At 36.3% G+C, this 22,162-nt stretch overlaps 1 protein-coding gene across 3 annotated transcripts in view; it reads right to left on the bottom strand.

The window, feature by feature from the left end:
* The window catches only part of ATP10D (ATPase phospholipid transporting 10D (putative)), a 94,031-nt gene extending 72,415 nt beyond the window's left edge, over positions 1 to 21,616 (bottom strand). The window contains exon 1 of one of the 3 annotated variants that reach the window (XM_032496944.1): positions 21,374 to 21,616. The gene's annotated coding sequence lies outside the window, so the exon portion shown is untranslated. The remainder of the gene's footprint in view (positions 1 to 21,373) is intronic. The other 2 variants (XM_032496938.1, XM_032496935.1) reach the window with 2 other exon arrangements.
* Positions 21,617 to 22,162: the final 546 nt, after the last annotated feature.

The following is a 22,162-nucleotide window of genomic DNA, read 5'->3' as shown; positions in this document are numbered from 1 at the left end:
TGTACTGAATTGTTTTCAAGGTCCATCAGTTTGCTGCTCTACATCCTTTGGAAAGACACTGGTTGCATGTGGCTCCACATGGGTTGAAAGTGTACACACAAGTGGACGGATCCACTTTGAGCTCCTCTTACGGCAGAAAGGCACCGAAAAACAGCAGTTGGACTGGAAGGCTCAGGGGAGGGCAACCCTTTTCCCAGTAGCAAGAAGCCAGAAGCAAGTGGCCTTTTCATCCTTCCACATTCCCCTAGCAAAGTTAAAAGTATACTGATACTTAGAGACGGCTCTGTTATTAATCTTCTACATAAATATTCGAGAACCATTTCTTTAAGATATGAAAGGAAGGCAAATCACAGTAAATCATACCTCATCACGAATCAGCAAGAACCATGACATGTTAAAGCATAGCCTTTAGGGATTATTTCATCTAGAATCACACACCAGCAGCCCTTAAGCGAAATTCTACCCAGTGATGTGCTGGGCATCACAGTGTTGGCAAACATATTGTTTTAAATTGTTTGAATATAGGACAAAAATTTTTAAATGGAGATAAATTCACATGAAATACTGAAAATTAGCTTCTTTTAAAAGAAAAAAATACAGAATATTGGGCACATATTTATGTTAACATGGTAACAAACGTCAGAAGCTTTTTCACTATACCCCGACCTAAACCCTGCATTTTCCAGTTCACCTATTTTAAGTGAGTGAGTGAGCCCTCTGATCACCAGTTTTGGACAAATCAATTCCTTCTGCTCTATCGACCCAGTGATCAGTTGCATCACTTAATAGCTCTGTGGCCGACATAATTAACCTCTTGGCCTCAGCTTGCCAACGCATGAGATGAGACACCTTTATGAGTCATGGGGCACAATGGAGATAAACAATGTTAATTCTGTTCCCCACTCTCCTCCTTGGCTGTTTCTCAGCATAAATAAGTCAAGGTTGGAAACCCTGTAAATTGGGCTGAAGTCCAAACTTTCGATACATTGCTTGCAAATTAAATAAAGTTGTCCAAGTCTAAAGTAAATGCTTCGTTCAACATTTCTGTTGATACTTGAGAAGCAAGCAGTGTTAAGTAGGCTACAAATAGAAATTCAAACAATCCCCAAAGATAGGCACGACATAAAATGACCTTCATACCACCTGATCTCATCTTCAGCCACTCTCCCCGAAATTCATTCTATGCTCATGAACAAACCGTATGCCACCTGTGTGATGTTTTCCAAGCTCCCCCTGACAAGAACCCCCTAGGGCTCCTGTTAATCACAGTCCCCTAGGCTCCTCCTCTGGAGAGTCTGATTCAGAGGATACAGAATGGGGCCCATGAAGGTGGAATTTAATAAGCACCCAGGTGACTTATTAAGGAGATTGCCAGGTATAACCTGTACCTTGAACCTTTGCAAATGCTGCTCCCTCCTTCTGGAAGGCTGGTCAATCATACACCCATTCACCATGCCAGCCCCTATTCATCCTCTAGACTGTTCTAGCTTTACCTCAGAGTGGGGGAGACTGAAAAGGAGTGACACAGGAGACACAGTAAAGCATTCCCTTCTCTGTGCCCGTTACAGTCCCGAGCACGGTGCCGTCACTGTACCTGCTACAAGGCGCGGCGGGTGGCTTCGTTCTTAAGGTCAGGGAACACGGCTAAGTCCTTTCCAGACTCCACGGAGTCTAATGCTTGGCCAAAGTGAGATGATCAACATGCGGCAGCTGATCATTGAATTTTACAGAAAAGCAGCAGCAAGTAGTGTGGGAAATGGAAACAAAAACAGCCCGTTTCCTCTTTCACAGCTCAGCCTGGCTTCCCTTCCATTCGAAGCAAAACGAAAAGATCAAAGTTTGAGAAGACAGAAGCAATCACTTTCAGCTTGTGATTGCATCATTTGACCTTTATTAACAGAAGGAATCTGCTTCTCCGGGCCTGAAGGACTCTTTCAGAAAATCATTATTTCCTTTCCTACTGGATATAAATTTATAAGGTCAATAAATAGTAAACAGTGATTCAGAGCAGAGACTCAGGAGCCAGCCAGATGCCGACATCAATTCTCGCCACCTCCACTTGCCAGCTAGCCTTGATCAAAGGGTTGTTGTCAGGATTAAGTGAGTTAATATATGTAAAGCCCTTAGAGCAGTGTGTGAACCCTAGTAAGTTCTAAGTAAAGATTAGCAGCTGTGGTGGTTATCTGGGACATTTTTCTCTCAAACCCAGGATTTATTCATGAGTATCCATTGAGAATTGGTATGCACAGTACTGATACTAACAACTATGCTCAGTTACTCATCTATGTTTAATTTCTCAAACCGTATGTAGCTCACACTCAACCACCTGGTCACATGCAGCTTTAGCAAGGTTGCCCTCCACTGAACTGGAGAGCCTGCCAGGCAACCAACCAGCTGAGCAGAGCAATACCACTCGCCCCGCCCCGATGGTTCCCGGGGTAAAGAGAGCAACTTCGTAGACAAAAGCTCTAACTTACTGTGAAGCATTTTTAGGATCTTTCAAGAACATCATTCATTTACTCTAAGATTTAACCCATTCCTCGAAGAGCTGATTTGCCATGGTTTTCTGCTAATAAACCAAACTGTCCCATGCTTTATTTGACCTGATACTCTGTCAGTGGTTGAAACCCTGCCTTGAAAATTCACACAAAAAAAATTTTAACATACCAAGAACTAAGGGCTTAAAGATCAATTCTTATCAGTTAGAACAAGAAAGAATATTTTAGATCTGGATACATTAGTCCTAAGTGAGTCCTTAAAGATAGGGAGAAAGAACAAAGCTATAGTTTACACAGGTTTTATTGAAGTCTCCATTCCTAACTTCATCTTTAGTTTAAGAACAAACTACTACTATGTGAAAATTTGGATTATAACAAACTGGCTGTTGGTTAGTGATGGAAAAATACCATTAAAGATTAACTGTGCTAAGAAGACTGCATGTTCCTGGGCTCAGCATGGCCACTCGAAGCCTAATTTTATCCAGAAATGCAGTGTCAAAAGCCACCTGACTCTGGACATCTTGCTTTAAGGAACTGACATTAGCATTTTATCTAGAATTTTAAAGTTAATTAATATGACCATAGATCCTAAAGATCAAGATTTTTAATACATGTTAACACTAGGAGAGAGGGACTGGATATGAGATTAATACAAACTAAATGCTACACACACCCAATTTGCAATACTATTTCACAGCAAGGCAATTATATGGTAGAAAAAATGCTTTATTGCAATAATCATTATATAAATATCTGTATGTACTAAAAATATGTATGTATGAACTTCTTTATAACTGCCACAAGAAAATTATAAACTAATTTTACTTGTGAATATTGATGGAAAAACTCAATAAAATTTAGCAAATGAAATGCAACTCAAAAGAATGGCTGCTCATGGTCTTGAGGGGTTGACAGCATCTTCAACCGACAGCCAGCAAGGAAATGGCGACCTAGGTCCTACAATCGCAAGGAGCTGAATTCTGCCAACAATCTGAATAGGGTTGGAAGTGGATTCCTCCCCAGCGTTTTCAGAGAACTCAGTCTGGATGACACCCTAATCTCAGTCTTTGAGGAGGTGAGTGAAACACTCAGTCTCACTGGACCTGGACTTCTGATCTACAGAACAATACAGTAATGAGCTAGGGTTGTTTTAAGCCAGAAATTTGTGGTCATTTATAGAAAACTAATGCAGAAGGTCCAAAAGTAGATCCCTGTATAAATAGGAAGATAATACATAGCAAAAGTGGAATTTCAATTCAGTGGGAAAATGGTAATTTGTTTACTAACTCTGGAATAAATGGTCATCCATCTTGGAAACAAGAAAGCAAAATTCCTAACTTTCTACATTAAAAATAGATTTGTATTAAAATATTTTAGTGAATTTTTAAAATTTAATAAATTTTAAATTAAGAAACAAATCTCAAGATAGATTAAAATCTTAGATGTAAAAATCACAGTAAAGTTACCAAAAGAAAATTTAGAATATTTTATTATTGTTAGCTGGGAAAAACTTTCCTAAGAAGTGAGGAAAGACAATTTATTCATTTATTTATCTTATATGGTACAAGTCATAAAAAAAAAATCAAGAGACAAATGCAGCTCATAGTAACTAGCAAACTCTTAATATTCCTAATATCCAAATTATTCATACAAGTTTATAAGAAAAAAATGAAAAGCCCAATAAAATTGGGCAAAGAAGATGAATAAGCAAGTCTCAAAAGAGGAAATTCAAAGGGCCAATTGATATGAAGAGACATTCAGCTTCACTCGTCACCAGAGGGTTGTAAACTGAAGCTATCATGGAGACATCTGCTTTTATCCATACTATTCATAAACATTAAAATGAATAACTATAACCAGTGCTGATGAGGAAAGGGAGAAACAAACCCTCTGGCAAAGGGAGTGTGAATTGCTACAATCTTCCACTCCCCCTCAAAAAATTGACAGTATCCCTTAAAATTTAAAATACTTATAGCTATTGATACAGCAATTCCACTCTGGGGAGTCTGACCCATAAGTAAATGTACGAGAATGTATATTATAGTTGTTTTATTTGGGGGTACTAACAACCACCTGGAAGTATCGTGAACATCTTTCAACTGGAGAACAGCTGACTAAATTATAACATTAGCCACATGATGGACTATTATGCATCTATTAAAAATGTCATCTTTCCAACCACTGACCTGGACTGATGACTATTATGTATTGAAGCAAAACATAAAACAAAACAAATGGCAGAGAAATATAAATATAATGATCCAATATTTGTAAAAATGAATTGAGGAACAGACCGGAATGACTGACCTGGGTTCAAAGACTGGGGAAAATGGGAACTTGGACACAGTCTAAGTTTCCCTTTGATTTACTGCCTAATCAGTAAACAAGATGTGCAAAGATCTAGGACACAAGTGAGTGGGTACAGCTCCCATCACCTGCCTGGTTCCTCATGAAGATCGTTTAGTACTTTTGTCAGCTGTGAGGGAATGACGAGGCTGCTGGGTCACAAAAGCCTGGAACACAAGCCCACTGCCTTTTCAAATTCTTAGGCTGGAAGAGGGGGCCACATCAGATCAGGGTCTAGTGATTAGTAACCAAGGGCCATCTCACTGTACTACAGATTCACAGGTCTAAGTTCAATTTCTTACTGCGTTGTTGAATCTACAACTGGCCTGGCCTGGACTTACTTCACTTAACACAAACTGCCTGGATATGCGTACATTTATACACCTTTGCAACAATATGGATAAAAGTATGGAACAATTCACATGAGGCTACAAATACTGGTTATCTTAAGATGGGAATAAAAAGGGAATCGGAAGAGACTTAACTTTTCTTCCTATTCTTTGTTACAGTGAAAATGTACTGATTCATAATTTTTTTAATTAAACTTTTTGAAGAAACAAGCTGTAATTAATAGCTATGAAACAGTCTAATGCTGCCCTCAGCACTAGGTCTGCATGATGCTATATGATCCAATATTCCTTTCACTCACAGAAGCTAAAAAATTGACAATAATGAAAATGTTCTGAAGTCTACAAGCTATCAATTTTAAGCATAAAATCATTTAACTTCAGAAATAAATGTAAATAAATATGAACTAAGTACTTGTTCTCTAAGCAATGCTAACACTTCTGTAATGATTGTTACTGTTCATGAAATACATTTCACATGTTATTTAAATTTCACAACTTGGTGTGGAGTTTCATTTCCATTTTTCAGAGGAAGAAACAAAAGGTCCAAGAGGTTTCAGAACCCAGGGCATGCAATTTTTGACTGTACAATACTATTTACATATAAAATTTTAAATAATCAAATACAATCATTTAGGATTAAATTATTTCTAACTGTAGTCTATTTTTTCTAGATGATATGAAAAACTGAAGTCATCTGGTAAGAGAGCGTACCTAAAATGACATATCCCTTAATGAATGCTTAATAATGAAGCTCGTAGCAGGGCAGATTACCAAAGGTAAATACAGGATAATGAATTTCCTTGGACCTGGTTAGTATTTTAAAATGTCTGAGGTCATCACCAGCCAACAAACAACTTGAAATATATACGTGAGCTCACTTGTCTTAAAAAGAAAAACGTCATTTCAAGACGCTCTTTTTTTGGCTGTCAAACTCCAGCACGCACCAGAATGCCCTGAACCACACCTGGAGTCTTGATTCAGCAGGTCGGGGCTGGAGCTCAAGAATCTACATGTTTCACATGTTCGCAGGCAGTGCGGGTGCTGCTGGGCATAGGACCAGACTCTGAGAACCACTGCTCTAAGCAACTTTATTTCAAACTGTCAAGTTGAAAGTGAGAGTGATCAGTTTATTACAGATCCCTCATGGTTTGGGGAAGCCCATCTCCTTTCAGAGTATAGACCAAGGCGATGTACCAATGACTTGACAGCTGATACAAGCAGGCCCTCTCATCGAAGGCTGCAATAATAGTGAAGGTCTAGTTTACACAAAAATCCCCAAAGGCTGGTGACGAGGGCTTCAGGATTGACTCCTTCTGTAGGTCGAATAGAGTTACAATCCATTTCAACCAACACTTCCAAAAGCTCAGCGAGGGAGAACAATGGGTCCTGGCCTTGACAGATTTAGAAGCTTCTTCTCAACCATGATGAAAAAGTACCAACACAGTATCACAGTTCTTATATGCTCCAATCGTTGGAAGAAAGAGAAGTTACTATCTACCAGGGTCAATAAAAAGTATAGGGAAATGTTATAGCGGTGGGCTTCTGAGAATAAGATAGAACTGTTTTGCCATAGACTCAGGATGTTACGCGCCTCCTTGTGCTGTGTATCAACCACAGATAACCCAGCCTGAAGCACAGTGAGCCCTGATAATCTTGGGCTTGCTCCAATCTGGACCATCTCTGACTCGTCCAACTCTCTAAGAGGCTTATTACGTCAACTCCTTATCTGAGGGTAATAATGATGGTAGCGAGATCATCTGACATCTTTGCTGCTTTCTCTGTTGCATCAGGTGTCAGGGTGACACGTCGGCATGGCTCTCTTCGTAACTATAGTCCTATCTATAAAAGGAGGAAGTATTTTCCCTCACCCTGAATCATCTTTGGAAAAGAAGATAAATATGGACAGTTGTAGATGTATCTGATATGCGTTTTGGTGATGACAAGGGTCAATTTATTTAGTGGAAAAAGTGTGGCTCTTGAATAATAAAGTCATATAATCCTCAGGGCTATTCATTAGGTGGGAGGAATCAGATTTGCCAAATAAAGTCATCTTGGGAGTTCTACATGCTGTTTAACATTTTCTGTTAACTGAACTTCTTGAACTAAATCTTCAGTAGAAGCATACAGTCTATATTTTAGGTAAAAACAAAAGGCCAGGCAAGGGTACTACGTCACCAAAAACATCGATCTAAAGTAATTACTTTTGATAATTGGTGATTATTATTATGAAAGGAAGTGCTATACAGGTAGATAAGAAACAAAGTCATAGCATCCTTGACTACTAACAAAGAAATCTTTGTGACAGTTTTGTCATTTTTAGGAATGCTGAATGGGGAAAGGTCAGCTCCACCCAGCACATAGCCCTTTTCTGGAAAAGAGTGCTGAAAGCAAGCTCACTCAATCCCAATTCATTCAACAACCACGACCTGAAAAATAGACACTCTTACTGAGCAGACAGAAATACAATATACTGTTTCATACGACAGAAGTAGTCTCTAACTCAGGCTGAGGGAAGGGATCCTCCCCAGCGAAGAGTGGCAGGCTTACATCATTGCTGATGAAGAGTCAAATTAGAATTTTCAAAGACAGTATGTTTATTTTGAAAGACAGAGGTATAAAATATAATGGTATATACATGCCTTGTCTTACACTGGAAAAAGTGACCCATTCTTAGTGTTACCAAGCTTATATTAAACATAAAAAGCTTCCTCCATTCTCTTGTGTGAGAATAAAGCCTAAACACACACACACACACACACACCTCCCACTCAGTCACTGAAATTTTCATTATCTCTCTTCAACAAACCTCATCTTTCTTGAAGGGACCACACATCTAAACGAGTTACCTCTGGCTGATGCTTTAGCTCAAAACTGAATGAAGCCAGCAAAAAGACAGGGAAAATGCTATAATTACATGCATGTATCTCTGTTACTGGGAAAAAAATCTCACTATACTCATAGTGAGTTCCCAATGTGTCTCAGTTTATTCTTTAATAAGCTGAAAAAACATAAACACATATTAAAATGTCAATGGCAGCAAACATTAACACCATATTTTGACACTGATAATCCTAGATGCTCCTAGAACAATGTGTTACTGAAACAACAGAATTGTATGCTTTTGAGATTTGATTCTTCAACTCTAATAAAACATTATCAATTCAATAAACCTAAGGTCTTAACAATATCTATAATTCATAAAGACATGTCAAGTTCTGTGCTACAGATAAATATATATTAACTTTAGTCCTTAGAACAAAGTACATATTATTATCCCCACTTAAATACGAGGAAATTGAGGCTCAGAGTGAGAAACTCACCCAAGTGACACAGCTTGGTTAAGTGGCTGCCCAAGTCTAACCCAAATATCTCAGATGGAGTAACAGCCTCTGCAGTTATTAGAAGGCTCTGATACTGGGCAGACAAACTCTTGAGCAACAGGTTGGCAGGAAGCACACAGCATCCGGCAGCCTCCCAAAGCAAGTGAGGGTTGGGAGAAAGAAAAGGACAAGTGTAAGGAAAAAAGAACTTAAGTCATTGAGAAGGAAAAAATACCAAAGGTATGCTTCATTAGAAAGACTGAAGTTAACAAATAAATTCAAATATTTGTGTTAAGTTAAGTTTAACAAATTCATTAGATGCATTCGATAGGAAGCTCTTTCCATACATTTGAAACATGATACACTACATAAAAATAATAAAAATAAATGATTCATTTTCACCCTGATTTCAATAACCTCTGATCCCACAGGGACCTATAAGCAACTGACCCACCACCATGTTCTCCCTGCCTCTGATTCCTGCCTGGTCTCACTTCCCTGCTTACACAGTCTGAATTTTGTGGTCAACACAGCTATCAGTTCCTTGTATATCCTCTCAACTTCTTAGCTCCTCTTTCACTTCTGTCTTTGCAAAACCCTGAACCTAGTTACATTCAGAGCCTTTATAGTAAATCTCCATATATCCTGTTCCAGTACCTACAAGTTGAAAGTGGTTGAGAGAAATACATAATGTCCCTGATTAAGATTACCTTAAATTCTTGACCATGAACCACGAGTTGGCCATACACGCCAATTGCAACAGCATTTCTGTCTCTTCACTTTCCCACTTTGACAGACAACTGTTTCAGGCTCTCTTCTCAATTCTCCATACCTCCCTCTCAACTTCCTTCCTGCTGATGACTGTGTTTCTATTTTACTGAGAAAACCAAAGCCATCAGAAGAGAGCTTCTAGACTACCCCCACGTAACCACCCTCCAGCACGGACCTGGGCAGCTCAACTCCATTTGGGCTCATCTCCAGATGGTGTCACATGCAAAACTGAGCTCCAGATATTTCTCCCCAAAACCTGATCACCCTACAGATTAGCCCTGTCAGTTACTTGACTGCAAGTTGATCCTTCTAGATCCTCAGCCTGAAAGGCCTTGAGTTATCCTGGGTCCTGTCTTTTCCTCACGACCCACATACAGTCAGTCAGCAAACTCTGTTGGCTCTACCTTTAAAATACATCTGGATTCTCACCACTCAGCAGTCCCCTCCACCACTATCACCTAGTCCAACACTATTACCTGTCGTGTTAACACAAGTTAAAACCTGACATTTCCACAATTTAAAAGTCTCTAAAGGCTCCCATCTTAATTATAATAACAGCCACCAGTGCCATACGTATCTGCCTCCCAATGTCCTCTCCAACCTATTGCTTCTCCCCTTTTACTCTACCCTCTACACAGACTTGCCTCGCAATCTCTATTCTCCTTCCATTTTTCATAGAATTCTTAAGTCATTTTCTATCAATATATAACTGTTTTTGTATTTGAGCTACTGTTGTCTCCCCTTTCAGCAGAGTAGGAATTTCTTTTTTGTCCATGGATGTAACCTAGGCTTAGAGCACTAACAGACACAGAGTAGACTTCCACTATCAATTTGTGGAATGCACATACAGATGAATGAATAAAATAACACCTCCCTTACATGCAGTAAAGACCAGAATACCTTCAACCACCACATACACACCAATTCTAGATGTGATATAAACTTAGTTATTTCATATCTCATTACAGCTTTTATCATGCATCTTCAAGGTCTTATAGTTCATATTAAGATCTACAGCATGTAACCCCAAAATAGCCACTGACAAGACTGCAAAAGGAAGGAAATAAAACTTTTTAAAAAAATATCAAGGTACTTGAATTTCTTTGTTCTAAAACGCTCATGAAGGAAGTTCTATTTTTTTCAGAAGGCTTAAGGTTTATCCCTCAAGTATCAAAACAATTTCATCGTGACAAGAAATCATTACGAATGCACTCTCAATTTTCCTGCATTTTATACAGCATTTTAAATAAATTCTCTGAGAATTCAGCACCACAGCTCAAAGCACCAATTACTGCAAAGTGCTCTCATATAGTGATGCCCTCAGGGTCTTCAGACGTATATCCATAGGTTTTCATCCAGCAGTTGAAGACCTCCTTGTTTTGAATGCTCACATCTGATTTCACAGGTTTGTATCTCTCTTAGCTGCCCAAATATCTGCCTTTATCAAAATTTAACTTTCAATAAAAAAAGATTTAACTCCTACTTCCAAATACCTTAGAATAAACAAATATGTTGAACTAACAACCTCAATGGTCTTCAGGGAGCAGAATACAGAAACTTAAGACTTACTTAGTGAAACTGATTTTCACTGCTCAGAGATCTCTTTTCCTCCTATCTGTTTAAGAAATAGGTACTAAAAGGCTACCATATGTAAGCCAAATACTGTTCCAGGCACTGCAACCAAAATGATGAAAAGTCCTATGAAAACTCCATGGTTCTTGTTCTCAAGGAGCACACAGTTCAGGAGAGGGATCAGGCATGAAGTTCATGAGATTCCCTCATTATCTGAAATACTGAAGAGATTAATCCTCATGAGAAAAACTGTGACATGTTTATGGCCAGGTCTCAGAGCAGAAAATACTAAGAGCATTAAAAAACTCACCAACAGATAAACAAGTCAGTTCTGAAATGGAGCTAGACCCCAGGTAAGTGCTCTTTTTGAAATCTAGCATGAGTGTCTTTTTAAACTAACAGAAGAACACAAATTTCCTAGTGTGGTATGTTTACTCACTTGTATGAAAGAAAGCAAACTTTAGCTCTTAGTTCTGTTAATTTCTAAACTATGTCATTTACAAATGTGTCATAAATTATTTAACTCAATTTGAACACAAGATTTTATGCCTGTTAAAATTGTATATGATAGTATGCTCAGACCTTAAAAGAACTAAGATTTATTCAGATTTGTTATCTATCTGAAAATTTTCACAGCTAATGTATAGGATCTGCTCTTTTGTTTCAGTTTCACCCTAAGGAGTCCTATTATCACTCACAATGGCCTACTTTTTACATTAATACTGTATAAAAGCAGTATTAGAAATTATTCATTTGGGGTTTTAAATATTTGCAACAGAGCAAACTTGGGAAAAGAGCACGAAACAAACACAGAAAATGACACACTGTAAATAAGTAGAAAAAATATATATTTTCAACTTCACTAGTAACCTAAGAATAGCAATTAAAGAAGAGCTAGGTTTTTTTTGTTGTTGTTTTTGTTTGCTTTTTTTTTTTTTTTTTCGCCTCGAATGCAGCAGAGTTTCTTTATTCATAGCATTCAACAAAGGCAAGCTTTCTCATAGTACTGGGGAGAGTCTGGCCTGCTTTTAATTTTCTGGAGCCAACAGGTAATATACCTTAAAGAAGTTCAGTTGAAAGATGATCAGTTCAGCACTGGAAGGAGCACTAACCCAAATTGCTCAGAAAAAGGGAAACTTTTAAATTGTGGTATATCTAAATGGAAATATAATACAGCTAGTGAATAGGATGTTTAAATAAATTTTATAAGCAAGAAAATCCTTAAAGTTTATATGATTTTAAACCATGATTTAGACCTGTGTATATGTATCATTTCAACTATATATAATTCTAACATTTTAAAAACATTTAAAAAATTTTTAACACTGGTTACTTTGAAGTAGTATATTAGTAGATGATTTTAAAGTATCATTTGTAACTGCCCTTACTTTTCACCATGAACTTATATACTTACTTTATAATTAGAAGACAGACCTTTATTTCAATCAAGAACTATTCCAAAACTCAAACCACACAAAATCCATCCAACTTCATGAAGCCTATGCTTATAGTGGAGAAAAGCATATACAGAAGCTAATGTATAGCTTCTACATTTAAGATGCAGGGAAAAGATGCAATCCTTTAAGTTTTTGCTTTTTAAGAACAGCCTAATAGAATGCAAAATAAGCAATGATGCCTCAAAGCTGAAAAAGAATATTCGCATCCAAGCCCACAAGCAGCATGTGTATGAAATAAGAAAAATACTCAATACTATATCAGAGAAAACAAGAAAGACATAATTGAGTATATAAACTTCATCATAAATATCATGCAATATATATGTGTCGCTGCCAAGAAATCCTGAATGTAATTTAAAATGTTGCAAAACCAAGTAAAGCATTCAGGTCTCTTTTGGACAAAAGTCAATTAATAAAAATACCTCATAGATACGGCTGGTTAAATTTTAAGAGACAGCTTACTTAAATGGATGGATGGTTTTAGGAGATTGTCTTCTTTATGAAAATTAGGTTTGAAACAGAATTTAAATGTTATTCTGCAACAGAAAGTTCAGATAATTGTTACAGTTAAGTAGAGCATATACATATCTAGATATCAAAGTAATCTCAAAAATAAGTGTTATGCTTTACAAATATCACCTTCATTGCTCTTTATATTAGAAATTAAAGTCAGTGGGGAAGAAAACACTTGCAGATCAGAAGATTCTCAATTCCTACTTAAGAACCTATTTCAAGATTCTTCTGTTGATTCCTAGCATCTTCGCAACGTGACCAACCTACAATATTCTGAAATGACTGTGTTCAACATCACACAGGCCAGGAAGGATCAAGAAAGCCGACAAACAAAATTTCCAGCGATTAATGAGAGGCTTACTCGGCCCTGATTAAATCCAAAGTACATTAAAAGAATATAGCTTATGTTGTAAACAGATGCACTATGGAAACACTTCTATACTGGAACTCTAACTTTATATGGAATTAGTTGATAACAATTTTAATGCTCACAGTAGGAAATGGTATTGTTTCCCACCTCTACACTCAGGGAAAATGATTCCCTAGGCACAAATTCTCTACTAAGAGTCATGAGGATTCATATTTGCTTCCTTTAATCATCTTCCAAAAATACACCCAAGATCAAAAGATAGGAAAAAAACACCCCCTTCTTTTTCCCTTATGAAACACATACAAAAATCAGTTATAGGAAAAAAATTAGACAAAAAAACAAACATGTGGAAATTAAACAACATGCTACTATAAAAAGCCAATGGGTCAATGAAGAAATCAAAGAGGAAATTTTAAAAATCATGGATAAATAAAAGCAGAAAAACAACTCCAAAATCCATGGACACAGCAAAAGCAGTTCTACGAGATGAGTTCACAGCAATAAAGACCTACCTCAAGAAACAAGAAAAATCTTAAGTAAACAACCTAACTTTATACACCTAAAAGAAAGAAGAATAAGCTAAATCCAAAGTTAGTAGGAAGAGGAAATAATAAAGAGCAAAGTGGAAAGAAATGAAATAGAGACTAAAAAACCACACAAAAGTTAATGAAACTAAGAGCTGGTTTTTTGAAAAGATAAAATGGATAAACTTTCAGCCAGACTCATCAAAAAAAATAAATAAAGCAGAGGCCCAAATAAATAAAATTAAAAATGAATGAGAAGTTACAACTGATATCACAGAAACACAACCAACCATAAAAGTGTGAACAATTAGACATCAACAAATTGAATAACCTAGAAGAAATGGATAAATTCCTAGAAATACACAGCCTTCCAAGATTGAATCAGGTAGAAATAGAAAATCTGAACAGACCAATTACTGGTAATAAAATTAACCCAGTGATCAAAAAAAAAAAAAAAAAAAAAAAAAAAAAAGAAAAAACTCCCAATAAACAAAAGTGCAGGATAGATGGCTTCACTGGGGAGTTCTACCACATATTTTAAAAAGTTAATTCCTACCATCTCAAACAATTCCAAAAACTGAAGAGGAGGGAATATTTCCAAATTTATTCTGTGAAGCCAGTATTAATCTCATACCAAAACCAGAAAAAAGCACTCGAAAAAAGATAATTATAAGCCAATATCCCTGGTGAACATAGATGCAAAAATCCTCAACAAATATTAGCAAACTGAATCCAATAATACATTGACAGGCTGATACATCATAATTAAGTGAGATTTACCCCAGGATGCAAGGATGGTTCAATATTTACAAATCAATGTGATATACCACATTAACAAAATGAAAGACAAAAATCACATGATCATTTCAATAGATGCAGGAGAAGCATTTGACAAAATTCAAAATTTAACATCTATTCAAGATAAAAACTCTCAACAAAGTGAGTATATAGGGAACATCCCTCAGCATAATAGAAGCCATTTATGACAAACTCACAGCTAACATCATACTCAACAGTAAAAAGCTGTGAGCTTTTACTCTACAGTAAGGCACAAGTATGCCTACTCTTCCACTTTTATTCAACATAGTACTAGAAGTCTTAGGTTCAGAAATCAGAAAAAAAGAAGTAAAAGATACCCAAATTAGAAAAAAAGAAGTACAATTGTCACTAATTGCAGATGACATGATAGTATATACAGAAAACTCTAATAACTCCACCAAAAAAAAAACCTATTAGAATAAATGAATTCAGTAAAGTTACAGGATACAAAATTAATGTACAGAAATCCATTGCATTTCTATATAGTAATAATGAACTATCAATCACATTTACAATCACACCAAAAAGAATAAAATACCTAGAAATAAATTTAACCAAGGAGGTGAAAGTTTCAGTACTCTGAAAACCATAAGACTTTGACAAAAGAAACTGAAGTTGACACAAATAAATGGAAAGATATACTGTGCTCACATATCAGAAGAATCAATATTGTTAAAATGCCCATACTACCCAAAGCAATCTACATATTCAGTGCAATCTCTATCAATATATCCACGGCATTTTTCACAGAACTAAAACAATCTTAAAATTCATTGAAGTCACAAAAAGACCCTGACTAGCCAAAGCAATTTTGAAAAAGAAGAACAAAGCTAGAGATATGCTTCCTGACATCAAACTATACTACAAGATATAGTAATCAAAACAGTATGGTACTGGTACAGAAACAGACAAATGACCAATGGAACAGAATAGAGGTCCTAGAAATAAATCCATATATACATGCTCAACTAATCTATGACAAAAGAGTATGAATGCACAATGGGGAAAAAGATTCTTCAATAAGTTTTAGGAAAACTGGACAGCTACATGCGAAAGAATGAAAATAGACCATTTTTTTTCACATCATATACAAAACAAATCTTGAAGAATGAATGAAAGACTTGAATGTAAGACCTAAAACCAAAAATTCCTAGAACAAAACGTAGGCAGTACACTCTTTGACATCAGTCTTAGCGATACTTTTTTTGGATCTGTCTCCTCAGATAAGGGCAACAAAAAGCAAAAATAAAAAATGGGACCACATCAAATGAAAATGCTATTGCACAGTGAAGGAAATCATGAGCAAAACGAAAAGGCAACCTACTGACTGGGAGTAGATATACGCAAATGTTATGTCCGATAATGGGTTAATATCCAAATATATAAAGAACTCATACTAACTCAATAGCAAAAAAAAAAAAAACAACCCAATCTGATCAAAAAATGGGCAGAGAACTTGAATAGGCATTTTTCAAAGAAAACATACAGATGGCACATGAAAAATGCTGAACATCACTAATCAGAGAAATGCAAATCAAAACCACAGTGAGATGTTACCTCACACCTGTCAGAATGGCTATCATCAAAAAGGAGTAACAATTTGGTGAGGATGTACAGAAAAGGGAACACTTGTGCACTGCTGACTGGAAGGTAAACTGGCACTGCCACTATGGAAAGCAGTATGGAGTTTTCTCAAAAATTAAAAACAGAACTACCATATGATTCAGCAATTCCACTTCCAGGTATTTATCCAAAAAAGAAAAAGTAAAACACTAATTTGAAAAGATATATGGACCCTGATGTTCACTGAAACATTATTTACAATAGCCAAGATTAGAAGCAACCTAAGTGTTCCTCAATAGATGAATGGATAAAAAAGATGTGGTATAGATATACAATGGAATATTACTCAGTCATTAAAAAAATCTGGCCATTTGTGACAAGGATGGGCCTAAACTGTATTATGCTTAGTAAAATAAGTCAAAGACAAATACTCTATGTTTTCACTATATGCAGAATCTAATAAACCAACAAACAAATATGACAAAGCAGAAACAGACTCACAGAGAACTAGTGGTTGCCAGAGGGGATGGGGGAATGGATGAAACAGGTGAAGGGGATTAAGAGGTGCAAACTACCAGTTATAAAATAAGTCACAGGGATATAATATACATCACAGGGAATATAGTCAATAATATTGTAATAACTTTGTATGGTGCATAATGTATAACAATATTGAATCACTATGTTGTACACCTGAAACTAACATGAGTAAATCAACTATACTTCAATAAAATGTATTTAAAAAATGATTTAGGCATTTTTCTAACCTGGCAAGGTAGAAATGTAAATTTTTGGCTGAAGGACATCACTGATAGGTAGAGAGAATCTTTGTAATAATGAAAACATCTGAGAATATTTGCCTATGAAAGACTAGTGAAGAAGAAAGGATAATTAAGATTTTAAACTAGAACCTTCTATGTATTATATATTATTATAATAAGGGAAATGAGAATGTTTAAACATAGGGCTAAATAACTATAAGTACTATAAATTGAAGAAAAAGACTTCACAACTGTTTTGGATATTTTAAAACTGATTTTCACCTTCCTTCTCATAATCAAGATACTAAGATTTTAAAATTATTTATCCTACATAAAGTGTTGGAATTTTGTAAGATTGTTTTCCTAACAGAAGTGTAGTTGTATTCATATTCTTCATTCTGGATGGCCTTAAATGGAATAAGAAGATTTTAGCAAAATAAATTAAGGAGTATCTAATTAAGAGTTATCAGCAGGAGACCCTTGCAGATGTCATCAACAGGAAATGGAAAGGAATAAAGTTCAAATCAGACCAACAGGGTTTGTTATTTCAGAAAATAGCTGGGGGCAGAAGAGTGAATGTGAGAATGTGACTAGAGTAAGTTTTATCTTTTGATTTCCCTTATAATCCAAATGTTCTCACCAGCAAATATAATTCAGAAACAATGACACATGACATGGAATTACACACAGTGAGCCTGGAGGCTGTGTAAAAGGGAAGATAATACTGTCTACGTGCTCTTCTTTCTAGGACAAATTGCCTTATTAAGATATGACTTTTTCCCCCTGATAACTAAAATATATTCACTGTAGAAATTTTAGAAACTTCAGATTAACACCATGAGAAAAACAGAAATTCTCTATAATCCCATCAGCCAAATGTAAGTACTATTAACATTTGGCTTATTCTCTGTGAATAAAGTAGTTTCTATGCATAGATCAGATTTTTTTCAAATGTATGATATCATTTTGTAACTTACTTTTTTTTCATTTTTTAATTTTTTTCCATATCATTAGTCTTCCCAACCACCTCACACATTTTGATTTGCTTTCCATGTTTGTTACAGTGATGTGTAAAAATACAGTAACTTACTGCTATGCTAAGTATTCTCTGATTATTAGGTTAACGTACCTCTCCCCTAAACCTTAGAAAAGTCATTTCTTTGTGAATTGCCCATTTATGTCTATTTTTCATTGGAGATCATTTTTTATAGGAGTGTTAATCTCTCACTGCTTTTTATAATATCATTAGAAAAGGGTATACTAGCATATAAAGTTTAGAGCTTAGAGTTTGTCTTTTAATTTTAGTTATGGTATTTCTTGGTGATATTTTTCAAAATAACATTTTTGTGATTATAAAAATAATAGTTGCTGTAGAAGATTTGGAAATATCAGGGAAAATATTAAAAAAACAAAAAGCTGTAACTACAACCTTACAATCTAATTTTTTTTGTACATGCTACATCAGTGGATATATCCACTGATACAAACAGGAACTTGTATACAAGTGGGAACTGAAACAGTCTTGTTAAATGTTAATTTAGAACAATTTCTGATAAATAGTAAGAACTTAATATTTATTGAGTGATATATGTATTCACTTCAAAATTGTATTTCATACTTTCAAAATAATATATTAAATCTTGCTTTTTTCACTCAATACATTGCAAGGACTTTCTAAACAAGGACATTTTTCAAAAATATTTTAGAAACTGAATTTTATCAATATAGATATATAATACATTACTATGCTTAAATATTTTGCTATTGGGGGCTTTAGTTTATTTCTAATGTTTTTCCATATTGCAGACAACCTTGTAAAGAGCATATTTATAAATCTTCATGTGGAATCTGGATGATTTCCTTAGGCTATATTTCTAGACCTAAGATTACTGAGTCAAAGTCTACAAACATTTACAGGTTTTAATACACATTCCCATAGTACTACCTCCAATAATTGTATGAATATACCCTTTAGTGAGCAGCATAAAAAAAGATTCCATTAGAGCCACACTCTTATGAAACTAGTACCATTATTACTTCTTACTGTAAGTGGTACTGGTTTTGTGAAAAGTACCATTTCTATGACTAAGATGATTTCTGAACTGAAATAAATCCAGCCACGATAGTAATGTCTATCTAAATAAAGAGGTAAATTGAGGCAAGTTCAAAGAGATGAGGTTATTGGGGAATAGCAGAGGAACTGCAATTCAGGACACACAAACTATAGCGAGCTACAGATGAGGCCACTGAGGGTTGGGAATAGGCTGTATTTATGGGCAGGACATGTAAAGAGGGGAGAGTTCACGGAGAGTCTGTTAAAGTAAAAATAAACGGAGACCTGCTTTGAAAATTCCCTGAGCAGATGAAACCAGTATAGCCATACCAACAAAGCTCAATTCACTCCATTTTTTGAGACCAATTCGACCTGGGTCATTTCTTCATTTCTTGTTCATTCCTCTGGAAACCACAAGCAAAACCTTTCCAAGACTGATACGAGGCAACCTCTGATCAACTCCCTATTATGTAAGAAAATTCCAATTTATCAGTCTTCTGTCAATTTAGCATTTACGGGAAATCAGTCTTTCGGTCTCTACATTTTGCTTTTCTGAAAGAACGTGCCTTAGAGACTTTCCATTCTATCCCTCTGGTTCCCTTTTACATTGAAATTCTTTCACAATAGGAAGGGAATAATGTCTTAAGAACAAACCTCTTCTATTTGATAAGGAAGGCTGCTCAGCTGCTGTAAGTACTGTGTAGGAGAGCGGAGAGCATCCAGCACATGTGTAATTGTTTTAAAGGTGATAAACAGAGTCTCCTTTTTTCAAGCACTGACAAGCTATTAAATGTATCTTCACTAATGCTATGGGTTTTGAAAATCCCCAAGCGATCTTGTTTGTAGCATTTTCTTTGATTTTCCTTCATTAAAAAGACTTTCAACTAGATCAGACAATAAGACCTGTAATGAAGGCTTGAATGTGTGGACATTTTTTACCTCTTAATTTTAAAAATTAATTCTAAGAAGTCCATTTATCTAACAGATGAGTCACCTCTGTTCTATTATAAATTATAATCAAATTCTGAGCATTTCCTTCATTTTACTGGCACCAAAGTAAACGACATCCTATTCCAATTCTATTTAGTCACTAAGTAACTATATTGAATAAGTATTCAGTTCTTGCTATGCAAAGGTCAAACATTCCTGACATCCTGTTTTAGACCGCTTAGATTCTCCATCTTTTTCATATAATTTAACAAATGTTAAGTTAGCAGTTACAATGTTATTTTTTAAAACTCTCTAAAACTTTTTTGAATGTTGGATTTTTTTTTAAAAAACATATACAGTATGATCCCCTTGTAATAAAAACAAACTATCTCAGTGTAAATAACATGTATTTGTAATGGGGAATAGAAGAGTCCAGAAGGAGCAGACACTCCTTTCTGAGGTAAATTGGAGTGGAGGCTTACACCTGGGCACTGAATGAGTTTACCCTGTTACAATAAGCATGTGCTATATATTGGCTCTAAACAAGCCATCAGATTTTTTTTAATGATGGTATTCTTCACAGAAATGTGACCTTGCCTAATTTAAAAACAATGCTCTCCCCTGGAGTTACGTTTCTGACACACGAACTTTGATGGATAAGGCGTCCCCAACCCCACCCTTTGCGGATTCATCTTTCAAGGTTGATTAGAGTCGGAGGCTTGCTCTCAAACTATGGAATTGTTTTTCTCCTTGGAAAGAACTCACGTGAAAGGAAGCAAGAAGAAACGCTGGTGTTAATTAGATAACATTCTAAACACCTGAGTTAACATGCCCTCATGGTTAAGAACAGTTAAAATACATCATTTCTGAAGGACAGGGAGCTCGATCCTCGACTGGAGTTTCACTAACCAACAGATGTGTCTCTGCTATATATAGCAAAGTAGAACATTATGTTTATAATGTAAGTTGAAGGGCGCCCTAAACAACAATTAAGTTCTGCAAAGTTAATGTTTGCGAGGAAGCACGCGGGCTTTTTACTTTTTTTATTTTTTTTTGGTAGCGCTCCGGTGAAAGATATTTCTGAGCAAGCTCCAACAAAAATACCTTTTTCTTCCTAAGGAATTAACCCGTGGTTTATTTACTGGGTTAACATTTTTAACCCTCAGCCTCTTTAATACCTTTGAGACAGGCCAAAATGGCTTTAAACTGTTCAATTTCACTATGAGATCATATAGGGTTGTGCGTGCATAAATATATCTTTTCACAAACCCCAGCACTCAGAATAGATAAAATAATTCCTCTCCTGGAGTCAAGTTACTGAAATGGTGTAAGTTTCTCTCTCTCTCTCTTTTTAAGTTCAACAAAAGCCCTAAACTCTAGTTTTGAGGCACCTCATCCAATCTGAACACAATTATTGGGGGAGGGAAAGGAGACAGAATGAAGAAACAGAGAAAGAGGAAAAGAGGGGTGAGTAGTGAAATGGAAGGCAGGGAAACCGTCAAAGGGGTTCGCTGGTTCACCCTTACCAGTTTCTCTCTGGGCACACATCACAGCATGATGACCACGAGTCCCGAGATGCAAGAGAAGAACCAAGCACAAATTCAAAGACTGGAGGCGGGTTACGCTTCTACGCCAGCCATTTGCCTTTGAAGAAAAAAAAAATCACTTCTCGGACAGCTTCCAAACTCAGCTGCCAGAGCCGGAGCCCGAGCCGAGCTGACAACGTCCTCCTCCCTCCGTTCCTCCGCCCAAATTCCTGCCTCTCCTCCTCCTCCTCCCTCCGCGGGATGCAGAGCAGCCGGGAGCTTCCGTGAACGGCCAATCGCTCGCCGCCCCACCTTCCGTGACGTCAGCGGCACGGGGGCGGGGCCTTGGCCGCCAGGGGGCTTCCAAGCTCCAGCTGTTGGACAGAGCTTCCTGTCTGCCTAGCAGCCCAAGAGCATTTACCGTTCCACCTGTGACTTTCACGTTACAGTACAGAACGCCTGCGGTTGGGGTTTGCTTCATTCTTCTTTCGCTGAAATTCTGTGGTTAACAGTTCATCCGTTTACCTAGACTTGAAACTTGGCCAATTATTTCTTGGAGGGTAAAGGGATCAAATCTAAACAGTTAATGTGTTGTTGTTGTAGACCTAGAAAAAAAAATTGAGAAAAGGACCACAATTCTGATTTGGTCTCTTTTCTCACTCCTTGACCTTCTATTCCCTCCCTCACTCAATATAAGTTGGCTTTGTTCATACACCTGCCATGGCCTGTTAACTTAAAACTCAGATTCTTAAAAAATATTTTACTCCTAAGTAAATTCCAGCCCATCTA

The sequence above is a fragment of the Camelus ferus genome, chromosome 2, assembly GCF_009834535.1.
Source record: "Camelus ferus isolate YT-003-E chromosome 2, BCGSAC_Cfer_1.0, whole genome shotgun sequence".
In the NCBI taxonomy this organism is placed as follows: Eukaryota; Metazoa; Chordata; class Mammalia; order Artiodactyla; family Camelidae; genus Camelus; species Camelus ferus.
The sequence above is the reverse complement of the archived record's forward strand: the minus strand, read 5'-3'. Positions and strand labels throughout refer to the sequence as shown.